Here is a 17,556-nt window from a genome sequence, read left to right on the forward strand (position 1 = left end):
GTTATGCACAATAAGGTTATGTTATGCACAATAAGGTTATGTTATGCACAATAAGGTTATGTTATGCACAATAAGGTTATGTTATGCACAATAAGGTTATGTTATGCACAAGATGATGTGACCTTGTGTGGATTTGTTTAAGTCAGTCAGTCAGGTGAGTTGAATAGGACAAAATTGAATTCTCCACTGCAGGAGAGTTTTCTTGTGCAATTTTTAAAGAGGTTGAAGGAAGATGGAAGGAACTGTGCCCCATGATACTGTCACACAAGGCAAGTTTTACAGGGAAGCTCTTCAAATAATGGAAGTAATTGTGCATCCAAAAATGGGCTTTTGATGGTGTAAAGGAGAGATTTTTAGTAGCTCTGAGTCATGTTTTCTTTAAGGCTCTTGAGACTGTCTGAATTATACAGGTGGTTTTTCCTCCATTCTGATTCCTAGCTGAGACTGGCTTCTTTCTATAGTTCATTTAATAAATTTGTCTTTTAAAGGGGAGAGTTACCCTTGTAAACAGGATTGTGACTCTTACTCCACCTGTTATTGCCTGGAAGCTTTTTACAAAACATATCTGATAAAACATGACTAACATAAGTCATTAACTCATAACATGAACGTTTACTTTCTTAGGAGTGCAAGACAAGAAGCAATGGGGGCCTTTTTCCCCTCCAGGATTTACTATCCATCTTTTCTGTGTACCTCTGAAGTCATGTGCAAGTATCAGCTCTTGAAAAGGGTTGAAAAAAAGGTATAAGTATTGGAAATGAATTATAAAAACTGTCAGCTTTTCTGTGTGTCTTTTTTCAAAGTCTTAGGTCCTGGTGGCTGGGAAAGCCTGGTTAATCTGCTGAGCGAGATCAAAAGGAAAAACAAACTTCAGGAAAATTTAGCGTTGCCTGAGATTTATGGATCCTGTGCTGCTCATTTGGCTCGTGTCTGGTTTTTAACGTGTAATTCTAGAATTTGGTGGGCTATTTTCTTCACAGAGGTCTGTTTGCTGTCTGCTGAAACATCATTTGGGCAGCAGTAAGGTCAATGGAGAAAATACAAGTGCAATTCCCCTGTTTTGGTTTCTTTCCTACCCAAATTGATAAAAAAGACACTCCCAGTGAATAAAGTACTAAACAAAAAAAGGGGCATTTGAAGGGATGTTGTTGTGGGTGTCCTCTTTGCAGTATTGATGTGTGTGGGTTTTTCTTCCTGTGGAAAGGCCACTGGCTCAGTTGGGTGTGTTCTGTGTTCAAGGCTCTTGTTACAGAAGATGCTCTTCCAGTAGGAAGAGCAGTGTTTGGAGCACAACCTGGTGCACAGCTGGTCTGTATGAAAGAACTGACAGCTCTGGAGCCCAGTTGTTACACTGCTGTGTCCTGGAAGAGGCAGATTGGGTTCACCAGCCTAATCCCCAAACATGTGGTCTATATTCAAATCCGAAATGAGGCGGAACTGTGAACAAGCTTTATGTTTGCTTGGATTTATTTTGGTATATGCCAAATATATATTCTGTGCAAGTGCATCCCCTGGGATCTCTTCCTAAGCTGCTACTGTGACCCTTCTATCAGACCAGTGTCTCAGTTCCTTCCACTCGGGGTGTGTGGGACTCCTGGATAGGCCTTGACCTTGGAGCAGATTCCATTGGGAGGCAATGTTTGTGGAAAGACAAATAGAAGCTGGTTGTCTCTTTTCCTTACTAATCTGTAGTTTCTGCTTTCTGTGGCAGACAAACTTTGAGAGAAAAAAGTAAACGTTCATGGGAAGAAGTAATTTTTGATTAACGATCAAAATTGTTCTCTCTGTGTTCCATGTATTGTCTGAAATCTGTAAAAGAGGTTTTTGTTATGTATTCTAATAGCCTCTGCAGCTCAGCAGAGTGAGACAATGTATTAAAATTAATTGATAGGTATCCATTTGGTGTAGGGTGATTTAGGATGGATTTAGAAATCTCATCAGTAAAACAACGTAGATGAAATTAAAACAAATCCACCTTTTGGTCTGTGAGTGCAGACATTTATAAAATAAATTGGTATATCAGGTTACTTTTGTTTTTCTTTAAGATGAATTCATGTGAATTAGACTCAAGTGTGGAGTTACAAGATGTGTTGGAACATGTTGAAAGGTATTAGCCATACACACAACCTCACCTCCTTTGAGTTGAGTGGATGGGCAAAATTTGGGGTCTTCTGAGTTGCTGCTGTGATGGTATAAGCTGATGAAAGCAGCAGACAATTCTTGTCATAGTCTAGTTCCTTTACGCATGCAAAATCCAATTTTTTTTCCCTGAATCAAGCATAAAGGAAGCAAAGCTAAGCAATTCCTTTGCTCGCTGTTCCCACCTTGGAGATTTTTCTGCAAGTTCTTGTGGTCTTATCTGCAGCTTTTGGGTCCTGCTCAAGTGCCTTTCATGGGGTGCTTTCATTTCCATCACCTTCCCCCATTCCATTTCCCTCCTTCTCTCTCCTCATTTTGCTTCAGTTCCCTATTCCATGCTGAACTTTGAATTTAGCTTGGGTTTGCTGCATAAAGGTCAGAGACAACAGTTGTCATCTTGAGAGAGATTCTGCACCTGAGCAGTGTCTGGCAGAGCTGAATTTTAATCTTCCTTTATCTTTGAAATCTTTCTTCTACTTCTGATTATTTTTCTTTTCCCAGAGGACACTGATGTTTTACCTTTCCAAACACAGAAAGAAAAATTAATGTTCTGTTACCCAGTGATGCTCTTTGATCAGGAGATTGTGTTAACAGTTTCTCTTAATTTTGAGACCGAGAGAGAAATGCCCAAGGGTGACATAAATCATCCATGAGTTCCAAGAGCCTTTCTTTTAAGTGTAGAATTTTCTCCTTACAGGATTGAAACTTGTGATCTGTCATCAGAACGTGAGTTACTTAACGGGGATTTTAGCACCACTTTACGTCTTTTGCTGAATTTAGGGGAAGTTATTTACTGCTCTGAACTGGGGGCTAAATATGTAGCTGTGGTTTTCTTCACTGATATCAGCTGCTAACAAAATAGCTTCAGATATTTGCAAGTACTCAGAACCAGAGCAGCCTAAGGGGATTTATTCTGGTTAAAAACTTTTTAACCAAAGAACAAATCAAGGTATGTTGGCTCTGCCTGGGCTGGAGTTCACTTTCCCCATAGCAGAGCTGTGCTGCACTGCTGGCTGGGCTGGTGTTGGTGACACACCAGTGGTTTGGCCAGGGCTGAGCAGGGATCTCACATCCCAGAGGGAATGGGGAGGAGGCTGGGAGGGGACATGGCCAGGACAGCTGACCCCAACTATCCCAAGGGATATTCCTGCAGTATGACGTCATGGTCAGCAATAAAATCTCGGAGAGAGGAAAGGGGAGACATTAATTAAGGCATTTGTCTTCCAGGGCAACCACTCTGTGTAGTGAGGTCCCACTTCCCAGGGAAATGAGGAATAAATCGTTTTTTCTTTTTTTTAATTTGCTTCCATGTTCAGCCTTTATTTTTTTTTTTCATTAAACTGCCTTTCTCTCAACCCATGAGTTTTTCATTTTGTTTTCTCCCCCATCCCGCTGAGGGAAGGGGGTGAGACAGTGTCTTGTGGACACCTGACCACAGACCAGGATCAGCCACCATGCAAGGGCTGGACATCCTTGGAGCTGTGGGACACAGGCCAACGTCTTGTGGGACAATTTCTATTGTTTATGAAAAGCAGCAACAATGGTAATATGCTGTAAAAAGCTCATGCTTTGCTCCAGCTGTTGAAAATGAATTACAGCACAGGCTCACCCGGTAGCATAGGATGCATTTCTGTGCTTCCACAATTACTTGGAAGCTGTGGTGTCCCTTTGCACTCCAAGGGCTCATCCAGGAGCTGGGCAGCATTGACTGGGTGGGCTGAGACTGGTTTTGAAGCTGCACACTCAGGAAGAGCTTCAAAGGTAAAGGTTCTTCATCTTCTCTTGCATTAGAAAGCCAAACTTTCCTGTTTTGTCCAGGGATTGGTTTATTTCTGCTAAATGGAAATATTTAGAACATGAAGGACATTCCTGACAAGGTTATGGTTTTTAATATGAAATGGATTTTGGATTTTAAATTCTTTGGCTATTTTAAATATTGGCGTTTAAAATCGTGGTTGGATTTGTGAAGCAGCTGCAATGCTGAGGATTCCTCGTGTTTGCAGCTGGCTAACGAGGAGTGATGTTGAATTGGACAATACCAATTACCTTATTATTCTTAGTAAGTCTTTCTTAGTGAGAAAAGAAATTATGTCTGGAACAATACAGAATGACAAGGCTATTGTGACAACAGGTGAAAAACTGAGTGAAACACTAAGATGTTGTCAAAACTGTGCATAGTCCAATTCAAACAAAAAGAACGGTGACCCAAACCTTTTTTCATAAAGGGAAGGAATGAAATAGATAAAATCTGCTTGAAAAGCAAACCTTTGTGTCAGTTTTCATCACTGAAAAACTTCCTTTGAGATCTTAAAAGTTGCCACCCTCTGAAAAGAACATCTGTTAAAACACTGCAGTCCAAGAGGAACTTCTCTCCATGTACCCATTCTGCTTTCAGAGCACTTCTGACTTATAATATTTAGTTTAATACAGTAAACATTGAGATTCATTTTTTGTAAACGACTACTGAAGCTGGAGTAATTTGCAATTTTTATAAAGTGTCATGATTAGGAAATGCATGGGTTTGAGGAAGAAAGCAGGGTGGTTTTTAACTTGAATAAGCTGGTTTGAATCAGTGATGGCTCTCCTGGTAATATTTTGTGTAGCTCGGAAGATAAACTAACACCTTAAGGCACCTGTCTTTTTATTTGAACTAAAAATTTGTTAACTAATTCCACAGCATTATACCTTGATCTTAAAGGTTTCCTTTTATTTATTTATTTCAGTTCATGTGAAGAGGTGATGGGTCCCATGGTGCAGCAGAAATGAGATAGTCCAGGGCTGCACAGCATACACAGTGTGTTCTTCTGAACTGTTTGACTGTTAGACTGAAAAATATTTAAACAGAATGCAAGGCCCAGAACAGCTGTGACAGCAGAGGAAGTTTCAAATTCTCTCTTTTATTCTTTTCTGTTTTCTTGAAGATCTTGTTATATTCCTGCCCTTCTCCTTCAAAGGACAGCTGGTTTGTTTTGTGTTCCCTAAAGTAAAGGTTTCAGGCATTTGACTGTGAGTGACAGGAGAGGCAAAGTGCTGTCCAGTGCCATCCCATCCATAATCCCACTGGGAGCAGGCACTTAGGGATGGTGGTGGGGTGGGAGGGCCAGTGGGGCCCAGTGGAATTAGCAGGGCAAGTGCTGAGGGAAAGGATGTGCAGAATTGTATCTGGGCTGATAGCTTGGAAGTTGGAAGCTTTACAACTTGGAAATTGAGAATAAGCCCAGCCTGTCACTGAACTATCCAAAGTAACATGATGAGGCTGAGTAAAACTTGTCCAGTCATCTTTTGGTGGTGATAAAATTAAAGTGTCTGTTATTTCGTGACTAGGCTTCCCAGAGAGGTGATCTGTGGAGAGTCTGTCAGTGTTGAGGAGACATTTGGACAATGGCCCTAAGAACATGGGTTGCCTTGGAGTGCTCAGGTAGTTGGACTGTTGTAGGTCCCTTCCAACTAGTCTATTAATAAATAGTCTATTTATTCTGTTTTGCTCTGTGTGTATAAAAATGGAATTTTTTCAATTGCAGCTGTGCTTTAAAATATTTAGACTTAAGAACTTCCAGGTACAGTCTCAATATCCAAATGACCCGGGGTTGGGACAGAAATGCCTCTGTTCTGGGTGTGTTGACACACTGGACGATGAGGAGTTTTATCCCAGGTCAAAGCAGTGATGAATTGATGTTGCTGACTCTGGTGTGACTGGAAGCCCTGTGCCCAGCCTTGGCTTGGCACTACACCTGAGCTGAGGAACCTCCTCTCTCCCAGAGAGCTCCTGTCTGCCTGCAGAGGATCTCTCAGGCACATCAGAGCCGTGTGATGGATCAGAAGGTACAAACATCACATCCAGTTATGCACTGGATGCAGCAATTCCACTGAAGTCAGTGAAGGTAGTCTGGATTTTCACTGATAAAAGTGGAAACAGAAACATCTTCCATTCAACCTAAAACACTGTGCAGCCCCTCAGTGTGATTTTTTAACTTTACATTTTGCAGAGACTGTATATAAACCTGCTTTATGTCTTTCCTAAGTGGCAGCTGGTGTAAACACAGAATCATGGTATGGCATGAAACATGTGAGAAGTTCCCCTTGGAAATGAAGGGAAGAGGTTATTATAAACAACCTAATTCAAATTAAAGTGCTTGAAGTGTCACACTTGCTGCAATGCTAAAAACTTGGCACACCTGGTGCAGGGAAGCATCTAAAGTGTGTGTATGGGTTATAGTAAGTGTTCTTCCCTCGTTTCCTCTGATACAGGATCTCTGGTGTTAAAGGGAGGTTTTTCTCATCCTGGAGGATATTTTCTTTCCTCATCCTCCATGGCACTTGTACAGTACAAATAGCAGCAATAACATACAGCACAATATTCTCTACTTCTTCCTAGAACAAAGTTTTCTCATGTTTCAGCCAAGTAGGAAAATAAATTGAAATTTTAACTGAACTGAACAACTATTCATGTTCCATGAGCTTTAAAGAGGTGATTTCTCCTCTTCATTTGCACTAGCAAGCTGGAAGACTTGCCAGCCAGTATTTTATATATTTGGGAATGATGTTGCTGGGTTTGGGAGGTTTGAACCCAGAGAACAGTTGTTGGAATTCCCTCTCTCTGTGGCTGGTGACCATCCCTGCACTGACACAGGCAGTTTGTCAGAGGTCCAGAGGGTTTTTCACAGGTCTGTTTTTCACAGGGTGCCAGAATAACAAGTCCTGAAGGTATTTCAGACCCCTTTAGTTTTATGGTCTTTTGGCAGTATTTGAAGGTTTGGGGGGGGTTTTTTTGAAGGGGAAGGACATGTTTGTTATCATAAAATTGGGTGTGTGGCTAAACAGCTGGTTTTGGAACATCACAACTTGTGGTTCTCTCGCTGAGTTCAAATTAGAAAGGATGACTCGTTGCTCGTGGAAATGATGTGAGTAACCTTTGTAACATAAATATAGGTTTTATAGATGAAATGGCCTTTTTCAAGATTGATTTTCTCTTTAAAAAGCTGCTTTTTTTCTCCTTCCAATTTTAAAAGAATTTTGCTGGGCCATAATAACACATGTGCACGTGTGAAAAATTGCTGTTCAGAAGTGTCTCAGCCCAGCTAAATATTTAAACATCTGCAGCTTGCCTACATATATGCTACTGAGGGAATGGTTTCCTGAACCAGGATTTAAAAGATTATTTCAGAGGTTCTGCTGATTTTGGAACTTAGACTCTGTTACTGCAATGTGTGGATCCTTCTGGTTCAATAATTTATTTTTATGTAGGATTTCCCTGTGAAGTGGTGCAGTTTTGAAAAGGGCAGAGATCCCCACTTCCAAAAAGAGGTTATAGTGCTTCTGTTGGATACAATTAACCCAAGCATGGGGGGCTAATTCCCAGAGGGTTCCATTTGCTGAGTTTCTTATGCAATTCAAGGGGGATGTTGAGGTCTTTTCCGACCTAAATGATTCTGTGAAGGGGTTCAGAACAGCCAGACTTGCCTGTGCTGGCCACAAGGAACTGACTGACAGTTCAGGGATGCTGCAGGGCAGAGGTGCCTGAATGCTAGAAATGTGTTTGGTTTTCTTCTTCTTGCACAGGGACTCAGAGAAATCACATAGACTGTATATGTGATATCTATATATATCTCATATATGATTTAGAAATCATCTATATTGTTAATTAAAAACTCAATTTCTCATAGATTTCACCAGACATCGAGACAAAATAGGAGAAGTCATAATGTTTTAATGCAACAATTATGAAGAATAGTGAATATTTTATAAGTATTGTTGATATACTGATTGTGCTTGGGACAAAGCTAAGTTGGACGAAGCCTTATGGAGAAATCTGATTAATGTTCTTACTTTTTTTAACCTTTTGCTGTGCTGGCATTGTACTTGGGAATCGAAGTTGTAGTTGTTTGTCACCACTGCTTAGTGGGTAACACTGAACACTCTCTCCATGCTGGCAGAGAGATTTGCTGTTCCCAAAAAGAATGTCCAAACTGGAGTTTTTGCTTGCTGTAGGAAAGATTGGATCAACCTTCATCGCCAGTGATAATTAGGGAAAAATATAGAGATGGCTCAAAGTTCCCTTGGATTGCTGGGTTTTACCTTATTTTTTTTTTACAGGTAGCACGTGCAGAGTTCTTGTTACCAATTTCATGGAGTTTTGGGAAAATTATCAAACCTTTTATCTAAATTTTATGAAGCAATGACAGGGAAATGATGCCTATTAAATACTTTTAATCACAGTATTTGTAAGATACGTTCTTACTGTGCTGTTGTGTATTACACTACCTTTTTCAGAATTTGCAATTCAGAGACTTGAAGCCTCATTTAAATCTTAATCATTTTTAGCAGGATGTGTGAGACAAACAGGGTTGTTTATGTTGAGTGACCCACGAAGCTCTCAAAGATATAAATCACGAGAACTGCTTAGTAGATCCTCCCCAGCTGGTGCTACAGCCATGTTTGGGTTTCAGTACAGCCAAAACTGCTGTTCTGTTTTCAGATTTTAAATTACATTAAGCACAATTCTAACATCTGCTTCCTCCACTGATTTTCAACTTTTTGGCAGCTGAAAAATCAACATTTTCTTTTCTGATTCAGCTGAGTTCCATTAGATGCTTATTAGTAGTTTTTCTTTGAAATTGTAGCAAGACTGTTGTTTCTACAATGCCATTACTATTTACTGATGATATATGTGAGGGCCAGATAATACATTTACTGTCCTTTTAGGTGTAAATATTTCTGCAGGACAGGATAAGAAAAAGGTATTAAAAAAGAATGTAAAATATTTTTACATTCAACTTTACACTTTAAATTCTGCTACGTGTGTAGCAGAATTGGCTTCCCCTTAATTCTTTGAGCATTTTAGCTGCTTTTTGCTTACTATCAGATTCACATACTGAAGCAGCTTTTTAGAGAGGATTTCTTGTTACAGAAATCGATTTAATCATATTGCAGAAATTACTGTCATCAATTTGAGGATAATTATAATAGTCTATAGGTTATAGGAATATATGGCTACACGAGATTTAGGCATTTTCACCCGTTTAGAGGGGTTTACCTGAACCAGTGAATTTAGAAGCCTTGTTCTCTGGAGCTCCACTGGGTTCATTAGAGGTGGTGACAGAGATTTTGGGTGGGTTGAGTTGCCCAAATTCTCTCTGGCAGAGATGGGCTTATCCACCTCTGCCTTGGGGTGACCCTGGGCCCTAATCCGAGCTCCTTATTGCAGATTTGTGTCGTTCCAGTTGGAGTGTGGGTGCCCTGATATAACTCACACCAGCCTCTGCCTGGAAGATCTGAAGCTGCTCTTTGCCTTCTTATCACTGAGTTCTGGAGACTTCAAAAATATTTTAACATGCTGGATAGATTGACTGACTGACTGACTGCAGAGTAACTAATTCAAACCAGGGGCAGGGAATGCCAAGCTCAGGCAGAACTTACCCCAGGAACAAATGTCAGGGGTGATGCACAAACAGGGCTTCAGAGATACGGTGTGACCCTCAAACTGCCCGTGCTGGGAGAGTTTGGGGTTCAGAGCAGTCACAAATTAAAGGAAATGTTGCTCACATTGCTGGCTGGGAGGCAGGGAAAGAACCTACAAAATCCAATCCCACATATAAACCCATCAACAAGTTATTAGGGAGGCTGAAACAGGAGAATGCAGACGGGAGGGGGGAGCTTTGTAGTGCTCTGGGCTCTGCTTTTTCTCAAACCTCTACAGATTGATGGGCACTTAATTTTTATCTCTGTGTATTCTCGGGGTTGGTTGAGGTCTTTCCAGCTTTGTCTTCTGCACTGTTGAAAAACAAACTCTTGTAACAGATCACTGGGTTCTTGACATGTATTGGGTCCCTTTCGTTATCAGGAATGTACATGTGTGTAAAAACTGTTGCTGAGGTACTGGTTTCTTCTTTTTTCCCCCCTCAGTATTTATATATTTCATTATGAGACAGTGGTTGAGATAAAAGATTAGAGACAGTGTGCAGAAGGCTGATGTTAGGCCATTTGTGTAAAAAAACCCCTCTGAGATCCTACATTTTCCCCCTGTAAATTCTGCTGTGTTACTGTTTCTGGCACGAGCAGTGACAATTATTTTTCCTAAAATACGTTTTTATTTTCTGTCTCTTCTTTGTTCACAGTTTTAAAGTGTTACAGGACACAAATCAAACACTCTCGGGGCACTGGAATGCATTTGGTGCTTTGATACCCCCCAAAGACTTGTGATATGATGGAAGACATGAGGGAGAGATTTAGAGTAAAGTTTGCTTTGATTTCCTAAAGAAAACATTCTACTATTGCAGCTGTTAATCAGATAATCAGAATCTGTAGATTAAGGTCTGCTCTAAGTTCTCCTATTTAACCTTCCTTAAATGTCAAAAGTCTATAGGGGGGAAAAACCACACAAAATAAATATAATTTGTATTTAAATAAATACAGTGAGTTTGCATGAATATTTAATATTTCTCCTGTGGATTTTTTTCCATGTACATGAGCACACAGCTAAACTTCTCAAATTCAAGAGTGATCTCTCCTTACCTTGCTAGTTTATAAGGTGTTTGTATTTCTTTCATCAAACTTTTTTAACACAAGTGTTCACTTAAAAAGGAGAGTCAATGACCGTGAGCATGAAGGATATGTTGTGCTTTTGCATAATCCTGAGCACTCGAAAATATTTCACGTTTCTCTCTCAAAATACCTGCATTTAAAAATTTGCTGATGCTGAGATTTGCCAGGAGGTTTATTTACATTTTAACTGAACGTTAATTTTAGGAGGTGGTGTGGGGAAAAATTTTATGTGTTGCTTTTTATGTAAATTTTTTTCCTTCTTTACAAGTTTTAGGGAAGGAAACAACTGATTACTTAGTTAATTGTGGCCATAGCATGATGCACTTCAGAAGTGATTAATTTAATTTAATCTCTCCATGTAGGGAGATGCTTCTGCTGTCTATGTTGTCATCTGTTAAATACTATCTAATAAGTCACAAACACAGCTGATGTTTTTACAGGCAGAAAATAAATAGTCTTTGCTTTCAAATAATCTTCTGAACACTACAGATTTTTTTAACTCTTTACACAAGTAGAATTGTCCTGTCATTGCAGAAGGGACCTTGATGGCACCTTTTGGTTTTCATAGATCTTTGAGATGCAAACAGCTGTAAAAATATATATTTTGTTGTAATAACAGAATACTTCAGTTATGTTACCTTCATTTGGGATGTTATCTTCATTTGGGTATTGTCTCAAAATATGAAAGACCAATCCAGTCTCATCTTGTGAAAATCCTAAGTGATGAAATCCTAGATGATCAAAAAGGTAATCTTTAAGACTTATTTTACATCAACATTGGGCAGGATTGTTTCTCAGCAGATTTCGTGTTCCTTCTAATCACAATTTAGGACCTGCCAATATGACTTTAAGCAGATTGTTTTCTTTCTTTTGTGCTAAAAGCTCAGCACAAACAGCAAGCCAAGTAGACAAACTCTTGGTGCAGAATGCCTCGTTTTACTGGATGGAGTAATTCTTCCATTGTAAATACTTGACTCTTTAAATACTGGAAACTCTCCAAGAATTAGAGAGACTTGTTAAGGCATGGATGTTACAAAGACCACTTTTAGCAGCTTACAGATGAGGAAAAAAAGATGTAAGACATGCTAAAATCATACAGGCTATTCCCTTTGCATGCAGCTATTGTTTTGGCTTCAGCAGTAGGTTAATTCATCGTCATTAGTAGATAAAAGCTCTGAAAAAGACTGGAAGAATGGTGCTCGCTACTGGGCATTCAGCTAAGAAACAGAGATATTCAGCAGTATGGTCGGGCCCTCAATTATCCCGCACAATGAGGCTGCCAGGGGCTGCCTCACAGAAAGCAAAGCCGCAGCCAATTCAATACATAGGTATTGGACTAGAAACCCCAAGTTAAAATATTTACTTTTAGAAAGTTTGTAAACGGATTTTTCTTTCCACAGCAAATAAAAAAAAAAATAAATAAAACAAAACAGAACAAAACAAAAAAACCCACAAAACAAAACAAACAAACAAACAAACAAACAAAAAAAAAAACAAAAAAAAAAACAAAACAAAACTGAAAACATAGGGAAAGTGTAGCCTGCTATAAGCCACCCTGTACCCTGCATTTCATTCTTTGGAGGGCTCTGCTGGGGCCAGAGATGTCAGGGGGAGGTGATTTCAGGTGGTGGTTTCACTGCAGAGGCTTGGTATTAAAATTTTATTTAACACAGGGAATACCATTTGTGTAAGTTTTATATTTTGCTGTAAAGGTCACATACCTATAAGGACTGTCATGCTTTTCTGAAGGTGAATGGCCTGGTGACAAGCACTGAGGAAGTAACAAACTGTGAGGGACCAGGGGGTTTGGAACTGCAGTGCAGAACTTCTACTTTGCAGGGAACTATCTGTATAATCTTTGTCACAAAAAATAAACAATGAGGGTCCTTTCAAACAGCAGTAGGAAAGGGTGGAGAGAAAAACAGGTACAGGAACCCAGGAAGCATCATCTCCCAGCTCCTCTCACTGGTCCTGCTCTTGCAGAGCCTGTGTTTCCTGCAAACTCTGAAGCATTTCAGCCTTCATTCAGGCTTCAAATCCCAAGGAAATCATGGGGAGCTGTAGGTTGTAAATTTTCCAGGAGCAGGGCTGGAATACCTTCTCAGAGGTGCTGAATGCTCTCTGCTTTCACTGGCATTAGCAATCCTCAGGACTCTTGTGCTCTTTTTGATTAGTTTTGTTGCTAAGTAGAGTTTGGGATTGTAAGGCTGATTTTTAGTCAGGCCTGCACCAGAATTCCTGTTTATATATCAGCTTTTCAGGGCAGATAGGCATGGCATGGTTTATTCCTATAATCCACTTTTTGCTGGGCCTCATCCCAGCTTCTTTAGAGAGGGATTTTCAGCTGCTGCTGAAGCTCACAGTGATGAGGTGACACAGGCAGTTATTTGTACAGGCAAAAGGGTGCAACAATTCAGCACAATGTAAACCAACTGCATGTAATCCATACCACATTGGGAGGTTAGGTTCCTTAAAGCTTAATAAAAGCTTGAATAAAGCTTGTTGTCATTATTTTCTTTCGAAAAATCTTATTTGCCCAATACTTCTTTGAAGTAGGAGGAGGTCTTTTCCTCTCTTATCTTCTGTACCTCTTCTCTCACACTAAAACCTGCACCTGATTGTGGATGTAAAGCTGGTACACTTTATCAATGAGGTCCTGAGACATTCACTGCTGAATTAACACACAGGTATCTTAACACATCATTTTTCAGAGCCAGGAGTGATGGTCTGCCTGCAGCTCACAAAATCATTGCAGCCCTCCTGCATGGGATTTGCTTTCTTTTCTTTTTCACCTTCTAACGTGTTAATGTGTGACCCTGTGTACTGAAAAGCTTTGTTTATCTCAACAGAGAAGATTGTTCCTAATCCTTGACTTGTGTGGATATAATTTTGAAAATTTTTGAATTAAATGTGTGGTGAATGGTAGGGAATTATCTTGTTGCACTGGAAAACAGTCTGGGCCCTGATTAAATCTGTTTGTGAACTGCCTGGTTTCTTTGCTGTGTTCTGCATGACATGGTGATATCTGATGTGATAAGGTTGTTTCACCATCTGCATTTATGCTTTTGGCACATTGCTCTTAGATTTTGATTTGCTGCTTCAGGAAATAGAACTTCCCTTGAGAAGTTACTATAAACACATAAATGCCTTTCTCTGTATTGGAACTGAAATCTTGCATTGAATGCTGACATGGTCTGCACTGAGCATCAGTGGGGACCAGAGTTCCATGTGCTGTTGACAGCTTTGAAACACAACAATGAAAGTCACTTTATCAACTCTTTGTATTCTTTAGATTTGTTTTCAGGGAATCTGTGTAATAGTTGGATGCAATTCGATAGCCAAACAGTTAACAAGAACAAACCAGTTCCAATTACTTGCTACTTGATCCTTGGAATAAACCCACATGATAATAAAGTCCTAAATAATTTAATGAATGCAATGCTGAAATAGCAGCCTGCCTCCATCACCTGGAGATTTGAAGGACACAGATTCCAACTTGGGCATGACAACACTGTTCTCCATGAATTCTAAATGGGAACAGATTTATACATTCTTCTACAGGCTCTGTAGTGGGTTTTTAATAAATTGCTTTCATTGAACTAGATAATATTTAGATAATCTTTCCAGCATACAGTGTATTGTAATTAATAACAACTATTATTAAGCATTAATCTTCCAAACCAGCCATATGTGAAAGGTTCACAGGTCCAAGCTGCTCTCCAATATACTGATTTAACTACTCAAGGTGGACTGAAAACCCACTGATGTTCCAAGGTGACACAGGACATTTGTTAAGCAGAGTTGGAGAACATTTCCAAGAAAACTAAACAAAGCAGTTCGTGGCACCATCACTCAAAATCTGCTTTTGTTGGATTTCCAAATTAAGAGTAGCATGTTCTCTTTGTTTTTCTTGTTCCAGTCCATGCAATCTGAAAGATTTATGGATAAAATCTTGAGTTTCAGTCTCACAAAGTGAGAAGTTGCAGTTTTTATCACAGAGTGAGGCAATTTGACCAGCTTTTAACACCTTGGCAAGAGTTTATGACAAGAGTAGACAACAAAGAAATACAGAGGAGACTTTCCCATCTGACTAAACCAAGGTGAAATATAGAATTTCCAAAGTGCAGAAGGTTGAGGTTATTTTTTTTCTCCCTCTCTTGAAGATAAAATTTCAAAAGCTCTCCAAGGTGGTTTTCAGAAGTTTGGCAGATGCTGCAGTGTTTCAGTGCAGTTGTTAGGAGTTAGTGTTTTTCCTGGGCCAGTTCCCCTCCCATCAGTGTGAGGATGCAGTCTTATGTTACAGCTGGACTGATTCACTGTGGGCAGTGACTAAAAAGGGAGGTCTTGTTTTCTTCTCCAAAGCTTGTTCCTTCCCCCTCCAGTGTGTCAGTGGTATTGCTGCTCTGACCCCCCAGTGAACTGATTCAGAGAACTAAGGCTATAGAAAACTAACTCTTGGAAAAAAAAGAGGAAAATAATGGCTTTTTAACTGATGTAGTGCTCTGATCTCTCATGGGGTCAGGTGAGTGCCAGTGCTGTGACTGGGCTGACTGAGTTGAGTAGTCACAGGCAGGATGAGTGGGAGAGCTCTGAAATGAATGGGGACGTACTGTAAATCTAGACTTTGGGCACACAGTTTTATCAGGTTAAAGATTATTTGTGTACTATGTGGACTGCTGCTGAAAAAAATGGTTTGCTGTTCTCTCTGTGCCTGGTGCCCTCTTTTCCCACATCCTCCTTTGTGGCAGCACTGCTGATTTTGTGGTTATTTGTATCAGGAGATCCAGCTGAATACTTAGCTAACAACAACAGCAAAGGGATTTCAGCTTCCCAAACGTTATTGTTATACAGCAAGGGACAAAGCAGCATGAATTTGTCCTTTGTGGCAGAAGTGCAAATTTAAATTTCCTCAAGTGAGGTTTGATGTTGCATTACAAATATTAATATAGAAAAAGCTTATTTGCCAATTCATTGACACTTAGCTGGTGTGCTGCCCCAGGGTCAAAGACTTTCTTGAAGGATAATTCCCTGAAATCATGTGTGGCATCATCAGTGACAGTTTTGTCTGTGTGATTCTCCTGTAGTATCTTTTCTGAGATGGACAATGAGCCAAGGAGCACTGCTGGGTTTGGGAAAGACAGTGGTGTATGCAGTGTGTGGTGGTCTGCTATAAAATCATCCTCATGTCATCATCTCTGTTAACATAAGTAGCATTTGGATGTTTTTCCTCAGTGTTTCAAATTTGTTCTGTTCAGTTTCACTAAAATATACATGTCAGTGGAGCAGATTATCTCAGATATTTGGGATGGATGCTCTTTGCACGTGACCATGGCTAATTACATTGAGCTCCATCTCTGGGCTGAAGTGCATTTCTGTTCTCTGATGGACCTGGCTGCACTGAGGAAATGGCACTGTGGCCTCTCCAAACACATCTCACATGTACCCATAGGCTCAGGACTTTCTTTTGAAGTTTTTGTTTCATTCAGAAGTGAGATTCAATGCAGTGCACTCTGGCCTGGCTTTTCTCCTTACTGCTGTTTTCTTTTGGGATTACTGTTTGGGCATTGTTTGGTTCAGGCCATACTCAATTGCCCTTGTAATTAATGTGGGACTAATAACCATGTACTAAGTACTCATGTCTGCTCTGGTTTTCTGGGATTGTTTTGACTCTTTCAGCTCCAACTGACTTTTGGGGGGAGTTTTTGACATTTAGCCCCTCTGAAGCTCGAGGATTTCAGTTATGGACAAGCTGCTGATGTTTTAAGCCACAGCCATTAGGTGATAGGACTGTTCAGACTAAATATGACTGCCTGAAATTGGAGTGTCTGTGTGAAGATGAGTCTTCCCCAGATCCCTTGGTGTGTTCCTGGAGTTACCATGCCATGTGTTTCCCCCTAAAGTGGATGTTTGGGTTTGGGCAGATAGTTCATGCCATAAAAAAAGTGGGAGTAGGTCACCTGTTAAATTTTGATTAGATTTCTAATTTAATTAATTTGGAGAAATTGATCTAAGTGTCTGTTTTGGGTTTTATATCCATGTTTCTCAATGGAAGTGGAAGTTGCCAGACATAAGAAGAGTTGAAGGAGCTCCATCCCAGTCTGAAATCAAGAACACCTCTATAATGTAGGTGCTCAGGTGCACATGACAAAATGTACACTCATGCTCTGAGGTTTAAGAACTTCAGCCATACAGGAATATTAATATTACCACTGTAACATGCCATGAAATTATCACCTTACATTGTCATTAGTGTTTGATTGACAGTAATTGTGAAGTTGTTTTCTTCTGCCTTCATAAACCAGGGTGTGCTCTGTAGTTTCTGGAACCTACAAAGTGAAGGCACAGGCTCCTGCCTTCACTTTGCACATTGTGTTTGATAAGTTCAGTCTCTTCCTTGCCTGGATACTTCATATTGTGCTAAAAGAAAGAACCAGTTTACCTTCAGTAATCCAGATTCTGGCTCCTTTCACAGTTGTATTTACAACAAGTTTGTTTAAAGCTGCAAAGACCCATTTGTAGAGTTCTCAGCTGTCACTAGTCAAGAGGATGAAATTAATAATCACTCCCTTTTCAGTCCCTAAAGCTCTTCCTTTCCAATGGCCTTTTGAGATTGGTACCACTGGATAATAAACCCATAGTGCTCAGGTAACCTTTAAAACAAATTGTATTTTACTTGTCCAAGCTTGATTAGGATTTAAGTGTCTTTGGCAGAAATAAAAGATCAGTGAAAGTTCCTACTCCATATATGTATAAGGAATATAAAATGGAAAATCAGTGCACAACAATTAGAGGGTTCAGTTTAAGAACTTTAACTTTTCATGATTATTCTCAATTCATTCACTTAAGTGTCAACATTGCTATTACTGATATAAGTGC

The 17,556-nt window shown here is 39.8% G+C and overlaps 1 protein-coding gene across 1 annotated transcript in view; it reads left to right on the forward strand.

The window, feature by feature from the left end:
- Positions 1-17,556, forward strand: part of B3GNTL1 (UDP-GlcNAc:betaGal beta-1,3-N-acetylglucosaminyltransferase-like 1) — a 101,621-nt gene that overhangs the window by 52,518 nt on the left and 31,547 nt on the right. The window lies entirely within an intron of this gene.

The sequence above is a fragment of the Lepidothrix coronata genome, unplaced genomic scaffold (genome assembly GCF_001604755.1).
Source record: "Lepidothrix coronata isolate B3197 unplaced genomic scaffold, Lepidothrix_coronata-1.0 Scaffold242, whole genome shotgun sequence".
Taxonomy (NCBI): Eukaryota; Metazoa; Chordata; class Aves; order Passeriformes; family Pipridae; genus Lepidothrix; species Lepidothrix coronata.